Source organism: Vombatus ursinus, unplaced genomic scaffold (assembly GCF_900497805.2).
Source record: "Vombatus ursinus unplaced genomic scaffold, bare-nosed wombat genome assembly UNPS02000582.1, whole genome shotgun sequence".
NCBI lineage: Eukaryota > Metazoa > Chordata > Mammalia > Diprotodontia > Vombatidae > Vombatus > Vombatus ursinus.
This window is the reverse complement of record NW_020940360.1, coordinates 38,283,897-38,306,255: the sequence shown is the minus strand read 5'-3', so window position 1 is coordinate 38,306,255 and position 22,359 is coordinate 38,283,897. Positions and strand designations below refer to the sequence as shown.

Below are 22,359 nucleotides of genomic sequence, written 5' to 3'. Positions count from 1 at the left end.
GTTGAATGAATGACTTTTTGACTGTGAGGGGTACACCTCTTGGTCTTCACTTTTTATTTTCCACACTGCTGCTTTTCCTGTAGTGGGGTTTCAATAAGTTTAAGTTATTGAATGAAGGAATGACTGACTGAAATGAAGGCAAAATACCTCCTTTTTTTTTTTTTGTTTGGTGAGGCAGTCGAGGTCAAATGACTTGCCCAGGGTCACACAGCTATGAAGTGTCAAGTGCCTGAGACTGGACTTGAACTCAGGTCCTCCTGACTCCAGGGCTGGTGCTCTATTGGCTATGCCACTTAGACACCCCTTACCTTCAGTTTTAAAGTAGGTGCTTTAATGACTACACAGAAGAGAGAAAAGAACCTGACCAACTATTTCTTCTTTTAGAAGCATTAAATCTTGCATAGTGCTACTGAGGGACAGGAAGAGCATCTCAGCTGTCTGCTGGGGAAGAGGTAGTGACAATTCAGAGAGTACAGTCATTTTAAGACCATGACAGCAGGGACCAAGTTTTATTTAATGTTTGTATCTTTTTCCTGGGGTCAGGTTTGGGTTGTTTTGTTTTGTTTGTTGAAAATCTGTTGGAGAGAGATCAGAGGAAGTGGACAGGTGGGGCTTGGCATTGGTCAGTTGGACAAAGATGGTTTATACAGGCCAAACCTAGTGGCCTTAGTGAGCCAACAGAAATATGTGTATGGTGTATTTAACACCTGAATAAATGGTGCCTATTTCTCATACTTATGTTTTCTCCTTGTGTAATGAAAGATTTACCTCTGTACACCTGCCCCTGTTCTCAGGATGATGCCAAACAATTTTGGGAAAACAGGCATGTACAGGTGGGATACAGTCAAGATTTCACCTTAATATGATTTAAGAAAGTGTCTAGAAATATATGTGTTGAAAAAACAACAAGGATCATATGTCCTTGTACCCAAAATGAAATGGATTGAGGTTGTCCAAAGAAACATATCTGGAGTAGAAATCTATTTAATCTAGTAACCTATAATAACGACAGTCATTTGAATAGCTTTAAAGTTTGCAAAGCCCTTTTCTTCCATTATTTCATTTAAGCTTTACAACAACCCTATGGGGTAGGGAATACAAGTTTTATTTATCTGCATTTTATAGATGAGGAATTGAAGCTCTGAGTGATTTAGGGGGGGGGGGGGTCAGGGTGTTTCGCAACTAGAAAGTGTCAGAGGTGTGGTTTGGACCCTGGACTAGTAGACTTAGCATCCATATGCAAATTACACCAGATCTGTATGTCCATCCCTTGACTCGCTCCTGAGTTCTAGTCCCACGTCACAATCTGTCTATTGGACATTGCCCCTGCTGGATTATCTATTTTTGTTGTTCAGTCATTTTGGTCATGTGCGACTCTTTGTGACCCCATTTGGGGTTTTCTTGGCAGAGATACTGGAATGGTTTGCCAAATTCACTATTTTCAAAACTCCTTATGTTTCCCACCAAATCCACCCCTCTCTCCAATGTCCTATTTCTGTGGAGGGTGATACCATCCTTCAAAACATATATTCCATCACCTTCACCTATGTTCACAACCATCTTCTTACCATGATTCTAACTCTACGACATACCTTTCTCCATTCTCCTTTCAACTCATAACTACTAGCTCTCCTCATATATTATTTTGACCCTTAAAATGGCTTCCTCATTGGATTCTCTGCCTCAAGTCTTTCCTATCCGTCCTCTACACAGTAGCCAGTGATATTTCTAAAGCACAGATCTGAACATATGGCTGCCTCTTTGAAAAATTCCAGTGGCACCCTATTGTCTCTAGAGTAAAGTACCAACTTTCCTGTATACATTTAATTTTTAAAATTTTTTTTTGTTTTTTGCTTTTTTTTTGGTGAGGCAATTGGGGTTAAATGACTTGCCCAGGGTCACACAGCTAGTTAAGTGTCAAGTGTCTGAGGTCACATTTGAACTCAGGTCCTCCTGACTCCAAGGCTGGAGCTCTATGCACTGCACCAACTAGCTGCCCCTCCTGTATACATTTAAAAGCCCTTCATAGTTTGACTTCAATTCTTTCTTTTTCAACATTAGTTTCTTTAATTTTAAATTCATTTTTTATGAACAAAAATCTGTTTATCTCCCTTGCATCTCCTTCATTGAAAAAGAACTCTTGAACAATTAATTATACATAGTCAAGCAAAACAAATTCTCCACATTTGTCATATCCAAAAATATGTATTTGTCATTTTATACATTTTATACCCAGTTCCTCATGGAATTCCCCTCCACCCCCATTGCCTTACTGTCAGGAAGGAACCAAAAAGTTATTAAGCTCCTAATATGTGCCAGGCATGTGCTAAATGCTTAACAAATGTTATTTCATTTGATCTCCTAACAACCAGGGTGCTTATTATTATCTCCATTTTACAGATAAACAAACTGAGACAGAGACAGAGATTAAATCAATTGCTCAGGGCCCCCCAATTGCCCAGTAAGTGTCTGAGGCCAGATTTGAACACTCAGGTCTAATAATTCTAGGCCTGGAAGTCACTGCCCTTCGTAGTGCTAGGAGGGGCAGTGACTTCCAGGCCTAGAATTTAGCATGCTTCACCATTGGTTTTCTGTAATAGTGGTCCAACCTACCTTTCTAGACTTAATAATAATGTGTAAACATTGCTGTACTTCGTGCAAGCTGTGTTTACCCCAAATTGCCTGATTTGCTGTCTTTCATGAGAGACATTCCATCTCCAGTTTCTAAGCCTTTGCATAGACTGTGTCCTTTTCCTGCAATGCTCTTCCTCTTCAGATCCACCTTCTAAAGGATCTCCCTTTCTAACCCCCTACATGAAGTCTTTCCTCATCACTATCATCCCCTCTCCCACAGCTGTTAGTGCCTCCTCTACACCAAAATGGCCTTCTATTGTATTTACTTTGTATGTATTTTATATTATTTGCATATTTGTCGTTTTCCCCATCTTGGTGCTTAGCACAGTGCCTGGCACATAGAAGGCACTTAATGCTTATTGGCTGACTGATAGAATATTTTTGTCTTTATATTCCCAGTGACTTGCATATTGTAGTTTATTGAGAAGAACTGAGTATTGTACTCTTGTTTCAATGGAGTATTTTTTGTGAGGGTGGTGGGGTGGGATAATCCTTCCATAGCAGATTGCACTGTCAAGCATACTGGTGGTTGCTTCTGGCTATTGTACTTGCTTCTTTTCCCTTTAAGATATCTTTTTATATTATTGGCAAGAATGGGTGATTTCCGTTGACTCAGTGCACTGGAGGGGGTGGTGGGATGGGTAGAAGGAACACCCCACTGAGGGAAAACAAGGAATGTAACATTGGGAGAGAGGTCATAGGAGAACCACAGAGATGATTAAAGAGTTGGAAAAGAGGATCTTTGGGAAAAGGTTAAAGGACTTAGTTTTGTTTGTTGCAGAAGCTCAAAGACTAAATATTTTCCCAAGCATATGAAGAGTTTTCATAAAATGGTGGTGGAAAACTGTGGTTCCCTTTGTCAAGAAACAGAAGAAATAAGTATATGCATAATATAATGTATTTATGTTATATATAAAATAACATTTTACAGAGTGATGATTGAAAGTCAGATTGAGGAAGGTAAGGAGTATCTTTCTGATAGCTCTATAAAAAAAGAATGAAAGAAACAAGGTAGTTTAGAAATAGCTTTACTTAGAGTTTGAATAAGATGTTAGAAGGCATCTCTCCTCTATGTATCTTGTCTTCTCCCAATCAGAATGTATGCTTCTTGAGCGCCAGGACCATTTTTCTTTTGTATTAGCACAGTGCTTGGCACATACTAAGTGATTAATAAATGCTTTTCACTCCTTATCTAATCATTTTCCAAATCTTGTCAATTCTATGGTCGCTACAGCTTTAATAGAGTTTAAATAAGATGAAAAACAAAGGATCCTTTCATCTAGGAAGTACTACATAATTTAATTGAATAAAAATTGTTTAAACCAAGTGTTCCAAACCTTTTTTCCAGTCCTCTTGCCCCTGATTTTTAGTAAACTTCCCATAGCCTTTAATTAATATATAAGGAAATTAATTCTAGAATATAACATAGAGAAGAATGTATTAGCTGTTGTGAGGGTCAAGAAAGGCCTCTTGGAGGAGGTGATGCTTGAGCTGAGTTTTAAACAAGAAGTCAGGGATTCTAAGAATTGGAGGTGAGGAGGGAGAACATTCTAGGCTCGAGTGCCTGAACTCAAGTGGCAGCTGAGTGGAAAGTGTGAGACAGATAAGAGAGATGCTGTGGAGGTATGGATAAGATTTGGCAACAGACTAGATATGTGGGGTAAAGGTGAGAGTACTATCCCTGCTGTGTGGGCATATCTCTGGGCACTGTCCTGAGCCCTCTGCTGCCAGCTGGGAATCTTTGCTTGGATATTCTACAGGTGTTTCAAACACATGCTCAAAATGAAAGGTGTTAGCTTCCTCATTCACCCATTTGTCCTCACAACTTCCCTATTTCTGTTGAAGATACCACCATTCCTACAGTCATCCAGGTTTAGAACCTTGGAGTCATCTTTGACACCTCACTCTTCCTTACTTGCTCTAGGAACTCAATTTGAAATCAACACTACCATTGCTTCTGGAAAGGGTATGCCAATTGACTTTTTTTTGGGGGGGTGAGGCAATTGGGGTTAAGTGACTTGCCCAGGGTCACACAGCTAGGACGTGTCAAAGTGTCCGAGGTCGGATTTGAACTCAGGTCCTCCTGACTCCAGGGCCAGTGCTCTATTCACTGCACCACCTAGCCACCCCAACCCAATTTACTTTTCTATGCCTTTACCCTCAACCCCACTCCCTGTGAGATGAAAAAAACTTCTCAAACCATAAATCCCTTCACTGGGCATCTCTCTTCTATATATCTTGTCTCCCCCTATCAGAATGCATGCTTCTTGAGGACCAGGACCATTTTTCTTTTATATCAATACAAGGCTTAGCACAGTGCTTGACACATGGTAAGTGATTAATAAATACTTTTCATTCCTTATCAAGTTTCCAGATCTTGTCAATTCTATTGTCACTACAGCTTTAACATCTATCCCCTTTCTCTCCATTGATAATTCAGGCTCTCACTCCTTACCTTCACCCTATTTGGTAATAGTCACAATAAAAATCTTGTTGGTTGGTTGGTTGATTGATTGGACTATTGTATCCCCTAGTAGAACGTAAGCTCCTTGAGAACAGGGACTTTTCATTATTGTTGTTGTTGTCTAGCTTCAGTTTAGCACTGTACCTGGCTCACAGCTCTGTGGGGTTTGTTGTTGTTAAATAGTTCAATTCATCCTCATCAAAATAAATTCTTATTGTGATTGTGTCTTATTTCCTAATAGACTTGTAAGTTGTAGGAGGGCAGAGATCACACCTGATTCCAACTCAAACTTGGTTTCCATTGCCCTACGTTGACTTCTCCATACAAAGAATACCTCATTTCTATCTGCCATCAAACACACACACACACACACAAGAATGAGTTACCAGGATTTAAATTTGAACTATAATTTTTCTAATAGTTCCTCTACTCAAATTGGTATAAAGAAGTTTACCTAGCTAAATGTGCTGTTTAAGGATGTGTATGTGGTTGATGAGGAATAACTTATGGTGGGCTGATGAAATAATATGTAGAAAAAGACTTTTTAAATTCTCATTATACTGCCAAAGTGATCTTCCTAAAGTACAGGTCTGACCCTATCTCTCCCACCCCCTACTCATTAAACTCCAGTGGCTATTACCTTTAGCTTCAAATATAAAACCCTCTGTATGACATTCAATGTCCTTCCTACCTTTTCTGTCTTCTTTCATTTTGCTCTCCTCCACTCACTCTATGATCCCGCTATGCTGACTGGCCTATTGCCTGTTTGTGAAACATCTCCTGATTCCTAACTAACTAACTAACTAACTAACTATTCCTAACTAACTATCCTAACTGATTCCTAACTATCTCCTGATTCACAACTTCACACTAGCTGTCTCCCAGGCCTTGAATTCTCTCAACTTCTTCTCTTTGCCTTTTGACTTCTCTTCTTCAAGACTGAACTCACATCCAGCCTTTCCCACTCTCTCTACCCTACCTTCCCCTCAGATCCTTCCATCTAATATTCCTTTTAATTTCTTCTGTACACACACACACACACACATACACACACGGCGCAACACTCATAAGTTATTTACATGTTGTCTTCCGCATTAGATACTGAGCTCCTTAAAGGAAGGGACCATGTTTTTGCCTTTCTATGCACTAGTAAGTGTCTGATAAAAGTTGCCTGACTGATAGTAATGTTGGGTGAAGAAGAAACACCGTATAGTGATAAGGGCACTGGACTTGTTGGCAAACTAGAGTTTAAGTCCTGCTTCTGAAACTACATAGAAGTACAACCACAGTCAAGTCACTTAGCCAGAGTTTGTTTCCTCAGCTCTTAAAGAGGGATCATGATGAAAGTATCAACCTTACAGGGTTGTGAGGAAGGGCCTTTATGAATCTTAGAATGCTCTAGAAAGGTTCCTTGGTTGGTGTTTTCAGCAGTCATATGGTCTTCTGCCTTGTTGATTTCCTTACTTTCCTCTCTGCCTTCCCACTCCCTCCACTTTTTTCCCCCTTTAATCCGCTAGACTGCTTACCCTCTTCTCTTATCTCCATTTCCATCGAATAGTGTAAGTGACAGTTTTTGAAGTGTGTAGTCAGCTGTGTCTTGGCCAGGTTTACTTTTGCACCATAGTTGATGCCCAGAATAAAGATAAGGTTGGATAAAAATGAAGCAGTCTGAAATAGTATTTTCCTATTGTCCAGTTCCAAAGGGTTCTAAACTCTTGGTGTAGGGAAAGAAGACTAGACCTGGGTTCCAAATCAGTTTCTGAGACTACAGTCAATTCACTTTGCCTCCCCAAACCTCGTTGTCATCATCTGTAGAATGTAAAGAATAATGTACCATTCACCTCACAAAATGATGAGGAGGAACTCCCAGGTTGCTGAAAAAATATGAATTGTTATTATTCTCATAACTTTCTTATGCAGACATTCTTGTCAGATTAGCAGGAAACAAGTATTTTCTAAGCTTGGAAAAACAGCATATGAGATGAAAGTAATTTGGCCTAAGGCACAATTTACAGAGTTTGAAGTTTTAAGTAGAAATAGATGGAAATCCCCCAGTTTTTTCTCTGACAGAAGAAACTTCATATCTCTTTCCCCTCCATAACCAGGTCCAACCCCGTGGTTGTTTCCACAGTTGAAATGTAGGCAATGTTACAACTCATTATTTTAGATAACAACTACTACAACTCATTTTGTCACATTGTTCAGTTACATTTTTGTTACTTTTTAAAAATCATCCAATGATTTAAAAGCTGCGTGGAATGAAAAAGCAAGGAGAAAGGAAATACACTGTTGTATGTGAGGGACCACTGGGCTAGGTTAGCCTAACTGAAGGGGATTAATATATGATAACAATGGAAAGGTGGATTGTAAGGGACTTTAAATGACAAATAGAGGTGATTTTATTTAATCTTAGAGGTAATAGGAATTTAATGAGCGGGGAAGTGACATAATTAGACCTGTACTTTAGGAATCTTACTTTTGCTACTATGGGGAAGATGGTCTTTTAGCTTAGGGGCTAGTGTCTCTTTAATTAGGCTTGGATCTCACCTCGTTTTCCTCCTAGTTGGCTCTTCATTTTGGTCCTGGTGATTGTTCTTAATTACCAGGAGTGAGCTCTACCTCCTTTTTCTCTCCTCACCTCCTCATTCCCCTAACCAGGTACAATGGGAAGAAAGTTACAAAGAGACAAATTTAGGCCTGATGTTAGGAAAACCTCCCTGCAATAAGGGCTTTTCAAAGGTAAAATGGGGTGGTTCCCCTTCTTGGAGGTCTTCTGTCAGAGGCTTGACTACTTGTCAGGTCTGTTTAGGGGATTCCTTTTGGGTATGGGGTAGACTAGAAAGCCGCTGAAATGCTTTCCAGTACTAAAATTCTGTGCTCCGCTTTACTAATTCCTAGATATTCATCTCTTACCTTAGTTCTCAAATTTGTTTTTTTCCAGTTGATTGTGTGGCAATTGCTTCATTAGTAGATGGCGTCACCTTCCATCACCTGATGGTATGCAGCCTAATGCTGTCTTAGTTTTGAAGCTTTCAGTTACATATACCAACTTCATTGGAAATGGGAGGCATAGAGGAGGAAATGGGGGCATAGAGAAGGTGAAGTCGCTGTCTTCCAGCTTTCATCTTCGCATCTGTAAAATGATGGGGGAAAAAGGGGTGGGGATGGAATTTGGACTAGATATGTTCTAAAGCCTCCCAGGGCTAGTATTCCGTGATTCTCCATGATGTGATGAAGAACATTTGGCCTAGATTTTCCAGTTGAAATATTTTCCTTTTCTTCCAGATTAATAGTTCAGAAAAAAATCTCAGGAATAGAGCAAAATGCTAGCTTGTTTTCCCAGTTCTCTTGAATTGGTTTTAAATTTGACAACCTAGGCAAATCTTGTTTGACAAAGTATTTGAGGTTTGTCTTGAATGCATTCAAATTCTTTGTTTCCTTCTGAGTCTACAGTGGCATTAAAAAATGTTTTATATTGTAAATAGGTTGCATTTATGTGTTTGAACTGGACACTCACTGTATGTATAATTCTAGTTCTTAGTTCTGATGATTTTATTTTTGACTCTATGATTTCTCATTTGTGAGGGTGGTTCATTCTTTAGTACCTATTGTGACTTATTAGTGGCTTCTTACCTAGTGTAATTCTTTCCCGTGCTTTCCATAAATTCTCTAGAGAGTACCTATACCTGCTGGAATATCAGAGTGATTTCACTGAGTCTTTTAATATTTCATGGATAACAGTGTAACACTCAGGTTGGCCCTCTGTCATCTTTTGCTCTTGATAGGCAGATAAGCGTTGCAATGGATAGAACTTGGAACCTAGAGTTAGGCAGACCGGAGTTCAGATCTGGCCTAAGACACTTACTAACTGCCTGACTCTGGGCAAGTCGTTTCAACTCTTTTGGCCTTAATTTCCTCATCTGTAAAATGGGAATAATAATAGCATCTACCTTCCAAGGCTGTTGTGAATATCAATAATGAGATAATGTATCCTGATTATAAGGGCAATGTGTATTCTATCTTTATTCCTAATCAAAAGTCATTCAAGTGATGAAACATTTATTTCAGTGGATCTGAGATCTCATCTGTGTCAATTTCCTCCCTCCATTAGTACAGCCCCTTTTTGCTTTCTTATCCCTTGGGATTCTTTTTCCTGTTCCTTCAGAGACTCATCACAGAGCATTTACTCAAATGTGTGATTTTTTTGATTTTGTTTGGTCAGGATGTCCAGAGGCTGAAGAATTGAAGTCGTCAGCCAAAGGAAAATGGAGAAAGACCCTAGGAGAGGTGTGTGTGTGTGTGTGTGTGTGTGTGTGTGTGTGTGTTTTATGTGCACATGTGCACATGTGCACAGTGTGGGCTGTGATTTCTCCAAGCATATGCTAAGGTTTCAAAAATATTTATTCCAATACTATGTGTCTCATTTTTTTAGTATGTAAGTAAAGTTAATTTTAAAAATTAAGTTTTGATTTCTTTAATTTGATGAATAAAAATGTCTTATGATAAAATATTCAATAAATGAAAAATGTGAATTCTTTAGGTGCATATTCTAATGAAACATGCTATGCATGCATGATGGGCACAAGCAGACTACAACATATTTCTAAGGGTAACCTATGCATGGTTAAGAAGTGCTGAAAAGAATACTATCGGGCTGCTTATGTAAGAGAATGAGGGATCACAGATGGTAAATGTTTAACACGTGTGTTACACAGGTGCCCATTAAATTAAAAAAAACAAACCCTGGAATTCTTAACTTATATAACAAAGAATATGCCTCTTCTCATATGTATCTGGCTTTGTTCTCCGGTCACCCTCTAGGGGACGCTTAGTAAGGATCATTGACATTTTTCATGTGTCTCCTTGCATTGCTGGCAAGTGTTCTATAGACAGTGGCCACTCAGCAGATATTTGTGATCAACTTTTAAAAAGCCATTTTGAAATCTGTTATATTATTCTTGCTGTATGGAATACTTTCCCTTCTTATCCTTCTTCTGTATTTCTCTCCTGTGTAAATTTTTTCCCTTCTCCTTCTCCAGTTGAAAGTCCAAGATGGTAGAATAGCCCAGGAAAACGTTTGTCAAATTGAAACTAATAATCAATATACATTGGGCAGGATTAGCTTTTTCAGAGGCTATGTAAATAGATTTTTTTAAAATCCTGATGCTCGTTTTATTTTATGCATTGATAAATTTTGTTTTGGTAAGTCATTTCCCAATAAATTACTGCTCTCTAAACTCTCTCAGAAATAAACACTTAAATTCTATAAAGTAAGAGACTGTTAGCAAAAGCAGCTTTCTCTAGGCTTGCCAGGGTGGGGCAGGTGGGTTCATATAAATGTGGAAATTCCCATCACTGGTACAAATGAGCAATTCCTCTGTAATTTGTAGTTTTGGATGGTTAACTGGGACACTGAGTGGTTATGCGACTTGCCAGTAGTTATATAGCTTTTATGTGTCAGAGGCAGGACTTTAAGCCTCTTATAGTTCACCATTCCTTAAGAAAAAAGAAAACAATATGTTTTAGTCAATTGGCACCCACACTGGTTATTGTATTTGACTTGAATTTTGAATTCTTTTTGTGTTGTTTTTATTCCTATTGTTGTAGTCATTATACATCTTGTTGATCTGTACCAATTCACACTGGTCTTCCCACATTTCTTTGAATTCTTCATATCCATCCTTTATGCCATGATGGTATTCCATTACATTCACATGCCTCAATCTAGTCATCCATTCCCCAAATATTGGGCATACACTTGTTTCCTGCTTTTTGCTATTATGAGTGCTTTTATGATTATTTCAGCACATAACAGTATGGGTTCTTTCTGTTAATTGACCTGCTTGAGTATAAATGAATTGTTAATGAAACAAGTCTTCTCTCTTTCTAGTATAACAATCTAAGATATTAACCAGTTTAAAATAAGCTGTGACTTAGTCATCTGTATTGTAGTTTGGCTAATATAAAGGTGCCATAACTGATTCAGATTGGAAGCATTATTCTTTGCTACTAGGATACACTTTCCCAATGGATTAGACAATAGTGCTCAGAGTGCCCTCTAAACTCTATGCTGACCATCACCTTTCATTAATGTGATTCTTGGCTGAAGGATTATAGGGGAGGTTTGTGTAATAATATTAGTTACCATTAATATCACCCTTTGCTGTTTTGAAGCACTTTAAAAGCCATTATCCCCTTTTTAAGATAAATAATTTTTTATCCCCGATAGGACTCTACCATTTTCCTTTGTGTATCACCACTTTCTTTACTGAGAAAGAAAAAAGTTTAAGGAAGGAAAGTGAATTAATGGTCTCCTTGGCAGAAGTTTAGAAGATGAGCCATTATTTTCTCATCAAACTCTCTGCACAATAAAATGAGAGCTTTTTAAAAGTTCTCAACTTCTCAGACTTTGTACCTCTCCATTGGCTTAGTTTAAAAAATAGACAAAAAGGTCCATTAAGATAAAGAGTCTTTTAACTCTTGAGAAGGTGGTTGATTAGCCTACCTCCCTTTGTGCAAAGTGCTGCTTATTATCTTCACTAAAGGAATATTTCTGAAAGTCTAAAGTATTCCCTACACCTTCAATAAGAACTTAAAAATTTTTATTCTCTCCTGAGTTTGGAAAGGAAGCATGGTATTTTGGAGAAGAGCTGGCGTACTTTTTAGAGAGCTAAAAGACTTGGATTCAGGTTCAACCCCTGTCATTTATAGGCTTTGTGACCTTGAGCTAGTCACTTAACCCTTCTTCCCTCAGTTTCTTCATCTGTAAAATGAGCTGGAGAAGAAAAAGGTAAACCACTCCAGTATCTTGCCAAGAAAACCCCAAAAGGCGTCAGAAGGAGTTGGACATGACTGAAATGAGCATTAAGAAATGCTCTAGGCAACTGTCTCAGACTTTGAGTTGCAGAGAAGTTGGTAGAGGCAGTTTCCTCATTCAAAATCCCTGAAGCAATGAAATCACAAGTCTAGTACCTGTTCTTGTCCAATATTAAAATTTAACAGAAATGAGTTTGAGCATTCAGTAGGCAAACGATTTAACCCTTCTGAGCTTCAGTTTTCTCTCTGTAAAATGAGGTTGGTAATTACATTACCAATTTCATCTCATAGGATAATTATGGGAAAAGTTATGGGAATCATAAATTTTACACATTAGGGTAGCTAGGTGGTACAGTGGATAGAGCCCTGGGCCTGGAGTCAGAAAGACCTGAGTTCAAATTTGGCCTCAGACACTAGCTGTGTGACCCTGGGCAAGTCACTTAATTCTGCTTGCCTCAGTTTCCTTATGTGTAAAATGAACTATAGAAGGAAATGGCAAATCACTCCAGTATCTTTGTCAAGAAAACCCCAAATGGGGTCACAAAGAGTTGGGCATGACTGAAACTACTGAACAAACTTTACACATGAGTTTGTTGCTCTGGTTTTGTATGCTTAGCAGTTTCATATTGAATTAATAATGTAAAACATGTAATAAAGTACTGTACAAATTATGAGTAGTGGCTACCTTTGGTTCTAATCTAGACATTGACAGTGTGGCTAATTGAGGAGGGAAAGGAACAAATAACATTGTGGAAGAAAAGAAAAGAATGAAGGAAAAAAATGACATAAATTCTTTACCATTCATAAAAGGGAGTAGGAAAGGGTAGAAAGGGGAATCATTGATCTAGAGGAAATTGCAGTGGTTATATGATCCAAACCCCTGCTTTTACAGATGAAGAAGGTGACCCAAGGAGAATAAGTAATTTGCCCAAGGTCATAAATGAATCATCGAAGTGGGATTTGAATCTAAGTCTTCTGACCACAGAGCTAGTACTTTTTCCAGTGTACTAGGGCTTCCTGATAAAAGAAAAAATGAAATGGAGTTGAAGAAAATGAACTAAGTAGATGAGAGAAAGAAATCAAAAGGTTTGCACTTAGAAACCCAGCCTCCTCTAGGAAGGAAAGAAAAAGCATTTATCAACCATCTACTACGTGCCAGGAACTCTGTAAGCACTTTATAAATATTATCTTAATTGATCATCACAACCCTGGGTGGTAAGTGTTCTTATTAATTGCAGCAAAACTCTATATCCTAAAGAACCTGGAACTACGTATTTAGTTCATTTAGCTCATTTTATTGTGCTTTGCAGATATTGCATTTTTTATGAATTGAATGTTTGTGGCAACCTTGCATCAAGCAAGTCTACCGGTGCCATTTTTCCAACAGACTGTGTTCAAATCATGTCTCTGTGTCATATTTTGGTATTTTTCACAGTATTTCAAACTTTTTCATTATTATTATAGTATCTGTTATGATGATCTGTGATTCAGTAATCTTTGAAGTTACTATTGTAATTGTTTTGGGGCATCACCATATAAGACAGTGAACTTCATCAATAAATGTGTATATTCTGACTACATTGACTGTCCTTTCTGTTCCCCATCTCTCTCTCTCTCATCTTGAGCCTCCCTATTCCCTGAGTTACAACAGTATTGAAATTGGGCCAATTTATATGGCCTCTTCATTGGCCTCCAAGCATTGAAGTGAAAAAAAAAAAGAGTCCATTGATTTGGTAAACTTCATTTTTTAAAAAATTTTATTCATTTTAAGCTTAAATAAAAAAAAACAAGGAAAAAAGAATATTGCCATGTACACAGCAGAACATAGAGGATTCAATATAAAACCATAAATTTCCATTTCACACTGTTTACTTTTGTTTTGAAAAATATTTAATAAATATTACACATTGTTTTCAGAGCTACCCAGCTTTTCTGTGCTTCCCTCTAAGTTTTCTTTAGTTCTCTGCTGTGTACTTTTTTCCTCCCTCCCTCCTCACCCTACCCTAGAAGAGGTTACAGTTAAAGACAAATATATACGCATGCACACACACATATGCATATATAAATATATGCATATGTGTAAAACCATACTGTACATATTTCTATTTATGAGTTCTTTCTTTCTGGAGATGGATAGCATCTTCTTTCATAGGTCCAAGTCTTTCTATGTTTTTCTAAAATCAACCAGTTCATCATTTCTTATAGCACAGTAGTATTCCATCACAATCATATACCACAACTTGTTTAGCCATTGCCCAGTTGAAGGGCATCTATCTTTTTAACCAATCTGAGGTGTAATGAGATATCTCAAAATTGTGTTAATTTGCATTTCTCTCATTAATAATGATTTAGAGCTGCCCCCAGGGCTTGTTGTTTGTTGACTCAATGAAATCTGCCTGGAGGTATTGTTGTACTTCATCCCTTAGCCCCAAGAAGTACGGTCTTTCCTGAGGTCCTGTCAAGTTATCTTAGGAGGATAACTGCTTTACCCTGACTTTTATCTATTTCTGTTGCTCCACATTCACTTTGAGGCAATGTTCTCTTTTTGTGGAGAAAATTTGGAGAAACTGGAATTTTCTGACCTTCTCTGCCATCTTCCCAGAATCCTTTCCATTGTTGCCTTATTTTAAGAAATTGTCACAGCCACCCCAACCATCAGCAACCACCACCCTCATAAGTCAGAAGCCATCAACATTGAGGTAAGACCCTCCACTGGCAAAAAGATTACAACTTGCTGAAGTCTCAGATGATGGTTATCATTTTTTAGCAATAAAATATTTTTAAATTAAAGTGTGTAGGTTTTTTTTTAGACATAATGCTATTGCACACTTAATAGACTACTGTTGTTCAGTCGTTTTTCAGTTGTGTCTGACTCTTCATGACCCCATTTGGGGTTTTCTTGATGAAGATACTTGACTGGTCTAGTTCCTTCTCCAACCCATTTTGTGGATGAGGAAACTGAGGCAAACAGGGTTAAATAGCTTGCCCAAGGTCACAAAGCTGGTAAGGGTCTGAGGCTAGATTTGAACTTAGGAAGAGAGGTCTTCCTGACTCAGCTCTGGCATTCTATCCATTGCACCAGCTAGCTGCCTTTAATAGACTATAAGTATAGTGTAAACATAATTTTTATATGCACTGGGAAACAAAAAAATTTGCGTGACTCATTTTATTGAGATATTTGCTTTATTGCAGTGGTCCATCCAGAACTGAACCTGCAATATCTCTGAGTTATGCCTGTAATTCCTACCTAGTGTCTTTGAGTTGAAAAATTAGACACATGAAAGCCAGAGAGAAAAAGAGATGAAAATATGATCAAAGGAAAAACAAATTAGCTGGAAGTATATTTTTGTCTTGAATTCTTAATCTTAACAGGGAGAAATCATCATCCCAGAAGGCGACAAATAGTAAACAGTTGGCAGGTCCAATGTTGCATTGGTTTGAATGTATTATTTTCTTCATTATATTTTCTTTGGCTGGCCTCTTGACTTCAATCCATTATTTTCCCTGTTGAACTTAAAAATGCATGAAGGAAATAATAGCTTTCCATTGGAGGCATCCTGAATTTAGTGGCAAACCGGAACCTCACAGTCTTAATTTCTGTCTTGTACAAATGCCTGCGGTCTAGGGAAAGAGGATGCTTTTAATAACTTTGAGCATTGGATGCAAAATCAAAGAGGAAAAAAGCCTTAGTTTAATTTCAGGATAAATTTTACATTTTCCTTTCATTTTAATAATTTTACTTCTTTCTATTAATACTGCACGAAAGCCAGGAAAATTTGTCATTCCATGTCCTTTAGTTTTTTATAAACTCATAGAATCTCAGGGTTAAAAGGGACAAATCTCTGGGTTAAGAGGTCATCTAGTCTAACTTGTATCTGAATAGGAATATCTTTTAAAATCTCCTTGACAAATGGACATCTGACTCTGCTGAAAGACCCTGATTGGCTTGGGTGTTCACTGCCTACAAAAGGAAGCCAATTCTGCTTTTGAGTTGTTCCTCTAGTTAGAAAGTTTTTCATTGTAGTGAACCAAAATCTGTATTTCTATAATTTCTCACCATTCTTTCTCCCTCTGCCCTTGGTTCCAAGCCCCTAAAACTTAATCCCATTTCTATATGACAGCCTTTCAAAACTTGAAGATTAAAAAAAATTTTTTTTAAATAACAAAAAAAATTTTAAAAACTTGAAGATAGCTATCATCCACCCCTTATCAAACCTTGGGAAAGTAGTAAGGTATAGTTGTGGAATGAATACTGATTTTGGCAGCACGTGGGACCTGAATTCAAGTTAAAAGTTACTTAGTTTTAATGGCCTTTAAGATCCTTTCTGGTTCTAAACACATGATCCTCTAAATTTTCTCTTCTCAAGGCCTGAGTTCACATCCCACCTCAGATACTAGCTTCCTGACCCTGAGGAAATCACTTGGTTTCTTCATCTGTAAAATGATGCTCGTAATAACAAAATCCTTGCAGAATTTTTTGGGAGGTTCAAATGAAAAAAAAAACATATACAATGCTTTGCAAACCTCAAAGCACTATATAAATACTTTCACCACCACCACCACCACCGCTGTCCCTGGGGTGAATACCCCAAATTTCTTAAACAGATCCTTGCATGCTATGATTTCCATTACTTTCATTCTCCTCTGACCAGACTACTGCTTTCCACTGCCCTGCCTAAAATGTGGCCGGAACTAGTACTTCAGATATAGAATCTCAAGATCAGAATGTGGCAGGATCACCACCTTCCTCATTTTACGGGCTAGGATTGTGTTAATGTAGTCTGAGATTACATTGCTGTGGTTGTTTAGTTGTGTCTGACTCTTTGTGACCCCATTTGGGGTTTTCTTGGCAAAGACACTAGAGTGGTTTGCTATTTCCTTCTCTAGATCATTTTACAAGTGTGGCAAACAGAGTAAAGTGACTTGCCCAGGGTCACACAGGTAGTAAGTATCTGAGGCCAGATTGGAACTCAGGAAGATGAGTCTTCCTGACTCCCAGCCCTGGCACTCTATTCATTGAGCAACTTCACTGCCTTGGCAGGATAAGAACAAGGAATAGCTAATAGTTCATATAGGCAAAATATATGGATGGTAAAAATGAAAAATTTAAACTGTGTTAATTGGCCATAGCAACTGGAAATTTTTTGTGGTTTTTAGAAATATGAGCTCCAGAGTGTTGTCTGGATATGTCTTAACAATGTGTTTTATGCACCCAGTTCAAGGTCTAAAGTTTGTGTATTTGTTCTGCATTCAAATAAACCTTGACACTGGATTAATGATTTTATTTGAGTAGCTTCTCCTGGATTTTTATCCTCTGTCTTTCTTTTGTATGCCTTTCCAAAAACTCTCCATAGAATATTGGCTTAAAAAAAATGCTGTAGGTCTTCCCAGGTTTGTTTTACTATGTTATATATACTAACACCACTCAGACGATAGGAAACATTTTAATAAAATATAATCCTTTATCCCAAATCCTTCCTTTTTTTAAAAAATAAACTCCCTAATATTAGTAGATTCTTTGGGCATTAATGAAAGGACAAGAAAGATACCACTCATAGATTTAGAGCTAGGAAGGAATTTAGCAGTCATCTAATCTAACCCTCGAACTCTACAGATGAGGAAACCCCAGAGAGGTTAAGAGATTTGCTGAGATTTGAACCCAGGTCTTCTGACTTCAAGTCAAATATTTTTAGTCCACGTACCCTGCTACCTCTCAGTTGTTCCTTTCTAGCTATGTTGTCTTAGTCCTTGACCTGCTACCTCCAGAAACTTAGGACAAAATTTAACTGTATATGTTTTTAGAGAAATATCCTTTTCAGACAGACCACAAACTATTCAAGATAGGTCTAGCGCTGCAATAATTTCTTGTGTTTTAGCGATGTTTTGAACCTATGGACACTCTCCAGCTCTCTGTCTCTGTCTGTCTTTCTGTCTCTGTCTCTGTCTCTCTCTCTCTCTCACACACACACACACACACACACACACACACATACATACATACATACATACATACATACATACCCAACCAGTGAAGGTCAGATGAGTAGAATGAAGCTGTCTAAAGGTGTCCAAACAACCAATCATCCAGTTGTTTTGTTTCCATTATTTCAAACAACTGATTTGATTTATTTTTCACTGAAACGGCAAATTGCATTTGTGTTGTGTAGATATAGCTAGATGTCAAGTAAAATATAAGTCAGAGAGAAGGTACTGGATTTGGAGTCAGAGGACAATGTGCCTAGTGTCAGTTCTGGCGTTTATTTTGTGTATGACGCTGGGTAAGTCATTTCTCCTCTCTTGACCTCACTCACCTGTAAAATGAAGGAGGTTGAACTAGTTTACCCTAGGGTTAAAGAGCAAGCATATTACCAATTTGACTCATAAATCTGTTTCATAAAGGAGCAAAACTTGGAAATGAAGATGAAATTATAGTAGACTATCATTTTGGGAGGTTTCTCAAAAGGTTCATGTGATCTTTTTAAGAAAAGGTTTAACATAGGCATTAGATTGGGCAACAGAAGTTGTGTCTGACATTGCTGAAACTGAACAAGTATCATTTCTTTCATTTCTATGCAGTTTTATCCAGCCGACAGGGTAGCTTATGGAAATTGAGTCCAGGAAACATAAAAATAATGGATATTGTACCTTTGACTTATATGTAGTACCTTTCAGAGCTGTTACTAGAATGGGGGTAATCAGATCCCTGCTCCAGGGTACTAACATTTAGAGGGAATGCAAATTTAAAATAATGATTTTAAAAGAGTATGCAATTTAAATTTTTGTTAAATTTACATTTTAAAAAAATGCTTCATTGATGCTCTTTTGAAAAGGACTGCTATCATTTTCCAGAAACTCTTACAATCCCCCTGCCCATAATAGAACCTTCCTTCGTAACAAAGAAGTAATAAGCAAAATGTTAACTAAGTTGGCTATATTTGAAAATGTCTGCCTCATTTTGTAACTATAGCCTACTGTCTCTGCTGAGAGGCAGAAGGCATGCTGTATCATCAGGACTCTGAAGTCATAATTGGTCACTGTGATAAAAATGTTAAAGTCTTTCATTTTAAAAAAATATAACAGAATTGTGGTTATCATGTACGTTGTTCTCCTGATTCTGATTATTTTGTTCTGTATCACTTCTTTATATTTCAAATTGATTTTCAGAATTTTTGCATCAGTTCACAGCTCTATTGATAGTGTACTAGTTTTCCCATAATCCTTACAACACTGCCCATTTTCATCTTTTGTCATCTCTACCAGTCTAATGGATATGAGGTTAATTTGATTTTCTTTTATTAGTGATGTGGAACATTGAATTATATGGTTGTTGATAGCTTACGTTTCTTTTTTTGAAAACTGCCCATTTTATATCTCTTGAGGACCATTTATCTATTGTGAAGTAGCTCTTGTACTCATATTCTCATAGATGCCAACATTTCTGATAAAGCTTTGATATCTAATATATATATATATATTATATATATATACATGCATATACACACATATGTGTGAGATACAAAGATTTTCCTTTCCTATTGTAGCTTTACTAGTTTTGCATAAAAACTTTTAAAATGACTTTGGATAATTTAAATTTAATAGTAACAAAATATAATTTTATTATATTAATATTTTGATTGAACATGCATTTTGGGGCCTCTTTCCCCTAGATGGAAATGTTCTGGGTCCTCACCTATCATTGAGTTGGGTTTGTCATGGTTCTTTCTATTATTTTCACATCATGACTTACAAAGTTGACATGATGGCATTTTCTTTGTTCTACATGCCCTAGATGCCAGAATTGCTAGCTGTAGTTCTTGTACCTTTAGCTCAAAGTCATCAAAGTATCATTATTTCTTTCTTATGATATAGATGAATTTGGCACAAACCTATTATATTATCATTACCATCATCATCACTACTGTATTGACTGCAGAGGAAACACTTTATAATGCTGGTGTATTTTTGTAATTCTTATAGGATCATAGATTTAGAGTTTCAAAGGAACTTTGAGATTGTCTGCTTTCTTGTATGCTGGTTTTTTTGTACTAAGAAAATCAGGAAGTTATAGCTATGTCAGTGGTCCAAATTTTAGTCCCTAGAGACAATGAAGATTTGAGAATGGTTTTTTAAAAAAGATTGGTCAATTATAAAGCATTTATTCTCTTTCCCTCCATTTCCCTACTCTCAATTAAACAAAAAAGAAAAAAAATGAAACCCTTAGATAAGTATTCATAGTCAAGTGAAACAAATTCTGTTATTTGACTGTGTCAAAAAAGAAAGGTATCATTCTGCATTTTGAGTTCATCACCTCTCTGTCGGGAGGTAGCATATTTCATCTTTAGTCTTTAAGGATGGTTTCAATACCTTTTCTTTTTTAATTTAGTATTTTATTTTCCCTCTATTACATGTAAAAACAATTTTTAACATTCTTCTAAAAATTTCTTAGTTCCAAATTCTCTCTCTCTTCCCACCCCCCTCATTGAGAAGGCAAGTAATTTGATCTAGATTATGCATGTGTAGTCATGCAAAACATATTTCCATATTAATCATGTTGTAAAAGAAAACATAGACCAACAACAAAACCACCCAAGAAAACTAAAGTTTAAAAAGTATGCTTTGATCTGTATTCATACTCCATCATTCTTTCTCTGGGGACGGATAACATTTTTCATCATAAATCCTTCAGAGTTGTCTTGGATTATTGTATTGCTGAGAATAGCTAAGTCATTCATACTTCATCATCTTACAATATTGCTGTTACTGTGTACAATGTTCTCCTGGTTCTGCTCTCTTCACTCAGAATCAGTTCATATAAGTTTTCCCAGGTTTTTCTGAAGTCTGCCTGCTCATAATTTCTTATAGCACAATAGTATTCTATTACATTCATGTACCACAACATATTCAACCATTTCCCAGTTGATGGGCATCCCCTCAATTTCTAATTCTTTGCCACCACAAAAAGAGCTGCTATAGATATTTTTGTCTTTTTCTTTTTTTAAATTTCTTTGGGATATAGACCTAGTAGTGCTATTTCTGGGTCAAGGGGTATGCACAGTTTCATACCCCTTTGGTCATCGTTCCAAATTGCTCTCCAGAATTGTTCAATCAGTTCACAAGTCCACTAACATGCATTAGAATCCAAATTTTCCCATATCCTCCAACACTTGTCATTTTTTCTGTCATATTAGCCAATCTGATAGGTGTGATGTGGTACCTCAGTTTTTTTAATGTGCATTTCTCTAATCAATAGTGATTTAGAGCATTTCTTCATGACTACAGATACCTTTGATATCTTCATTTGAAAACTACCTTTCATATTCTTTGACCACTTATTAATTGGGAAATGACTTGTATTCTTTTAGATTTGATTCAGTTCTCTATATAGTTGAGAGATAAGGTCTTTATCAGAGAAATTTGCTGTAAAATCATTCCCCCCCCTCCAGTTTTCTGCTTTCCTTCTAATCTTGGCTGCATTGGTTTTGTTTGTGCAAAACCTTTCTAATTTAATGTAATAAAACTTATCCATTTTATATCCTGTCATGCTATCTCTTGTTTGGTCATAAATTCTTCCCTTATCCATTGATCTGACAGGTAAACTATTCTGTGTTCCCCTAATTTGCTAATGGTATCACCCTTCATGTCTAAATCGTGTACCCAGTTTGACTTATCTTCATATATGGTGTGAAATGTTGATCTATTACTAGTTTCTGCTGATCTGCTTTCTAATTTTCCCAGCAGTTTTTGTCGAATAGCAAATTCTTGTCCCAAAATCTTGGGTCTTTGGGTTTGTTGAACACTAGATTACTATGGTCATTTAGTCCTGTGTATTGTATACTTTCCACATTAGCCAAGCTGTTAAAAACAAATGAACAGGGGCAACTAGGTGGCACAGTGGATAGAGCATTGGTCCGGGAGTCAGGAGGACCTGAGTTTAAATCCAGTCTCAGAACAGACCCTTGACACTTACTAGCTGTGTGACCCTGGGCAAGTCACTTAATCCCAATTGCCTCACAAAAAAAAACCCAAGAAAAATAAAGAAAAAATATGCTTCAATCTGTACTATTTAGGACTTTTCAGTAAATACACACATGATAGAATCTATCCTTCAGTTCTATATAATAGCTAGGTGTTATAGTGGATGGAGTGTTGGACTTGGAGTCAGGAAGACTTGGGTTCAAATTCTTCCTTGGACATTTATCAGCTGGGTGATCCTGGGCAAGTCACTTAACCTCTTTCAGATTCACTTTCCTTCCCTATAAAATGGGGATAATATTATTGCTATCATGGGGTTGTTCTGAAAATCAAACATATGTAAAGTACTTTGTAAACCTTAGAGTGCTGTATAAATGCTAGCTGTTGTTACATTATTGTAATGATGATGATGATGATACCTGGGTAAGAAATAGAGAGAGAGGCTGAAGGAAAGAAAAAGGCTGGGTAAAGAG

General features: G+C 37.1%; 1 protein-coding gene across 1 annotated transcript in view; it reads left to right on the top strand.

The window, feature by feature from the left end:
- The window catches only part of SLC22A16 (solute carrier family 22 member 16), a 64,867-nt gene that overhangs the window by 1,086 nt on the left and 41,422 nt on the right, over positions 1-22,359 (top strand). The gene's annotated exons all lie outside the window — the stretch shown is intronic.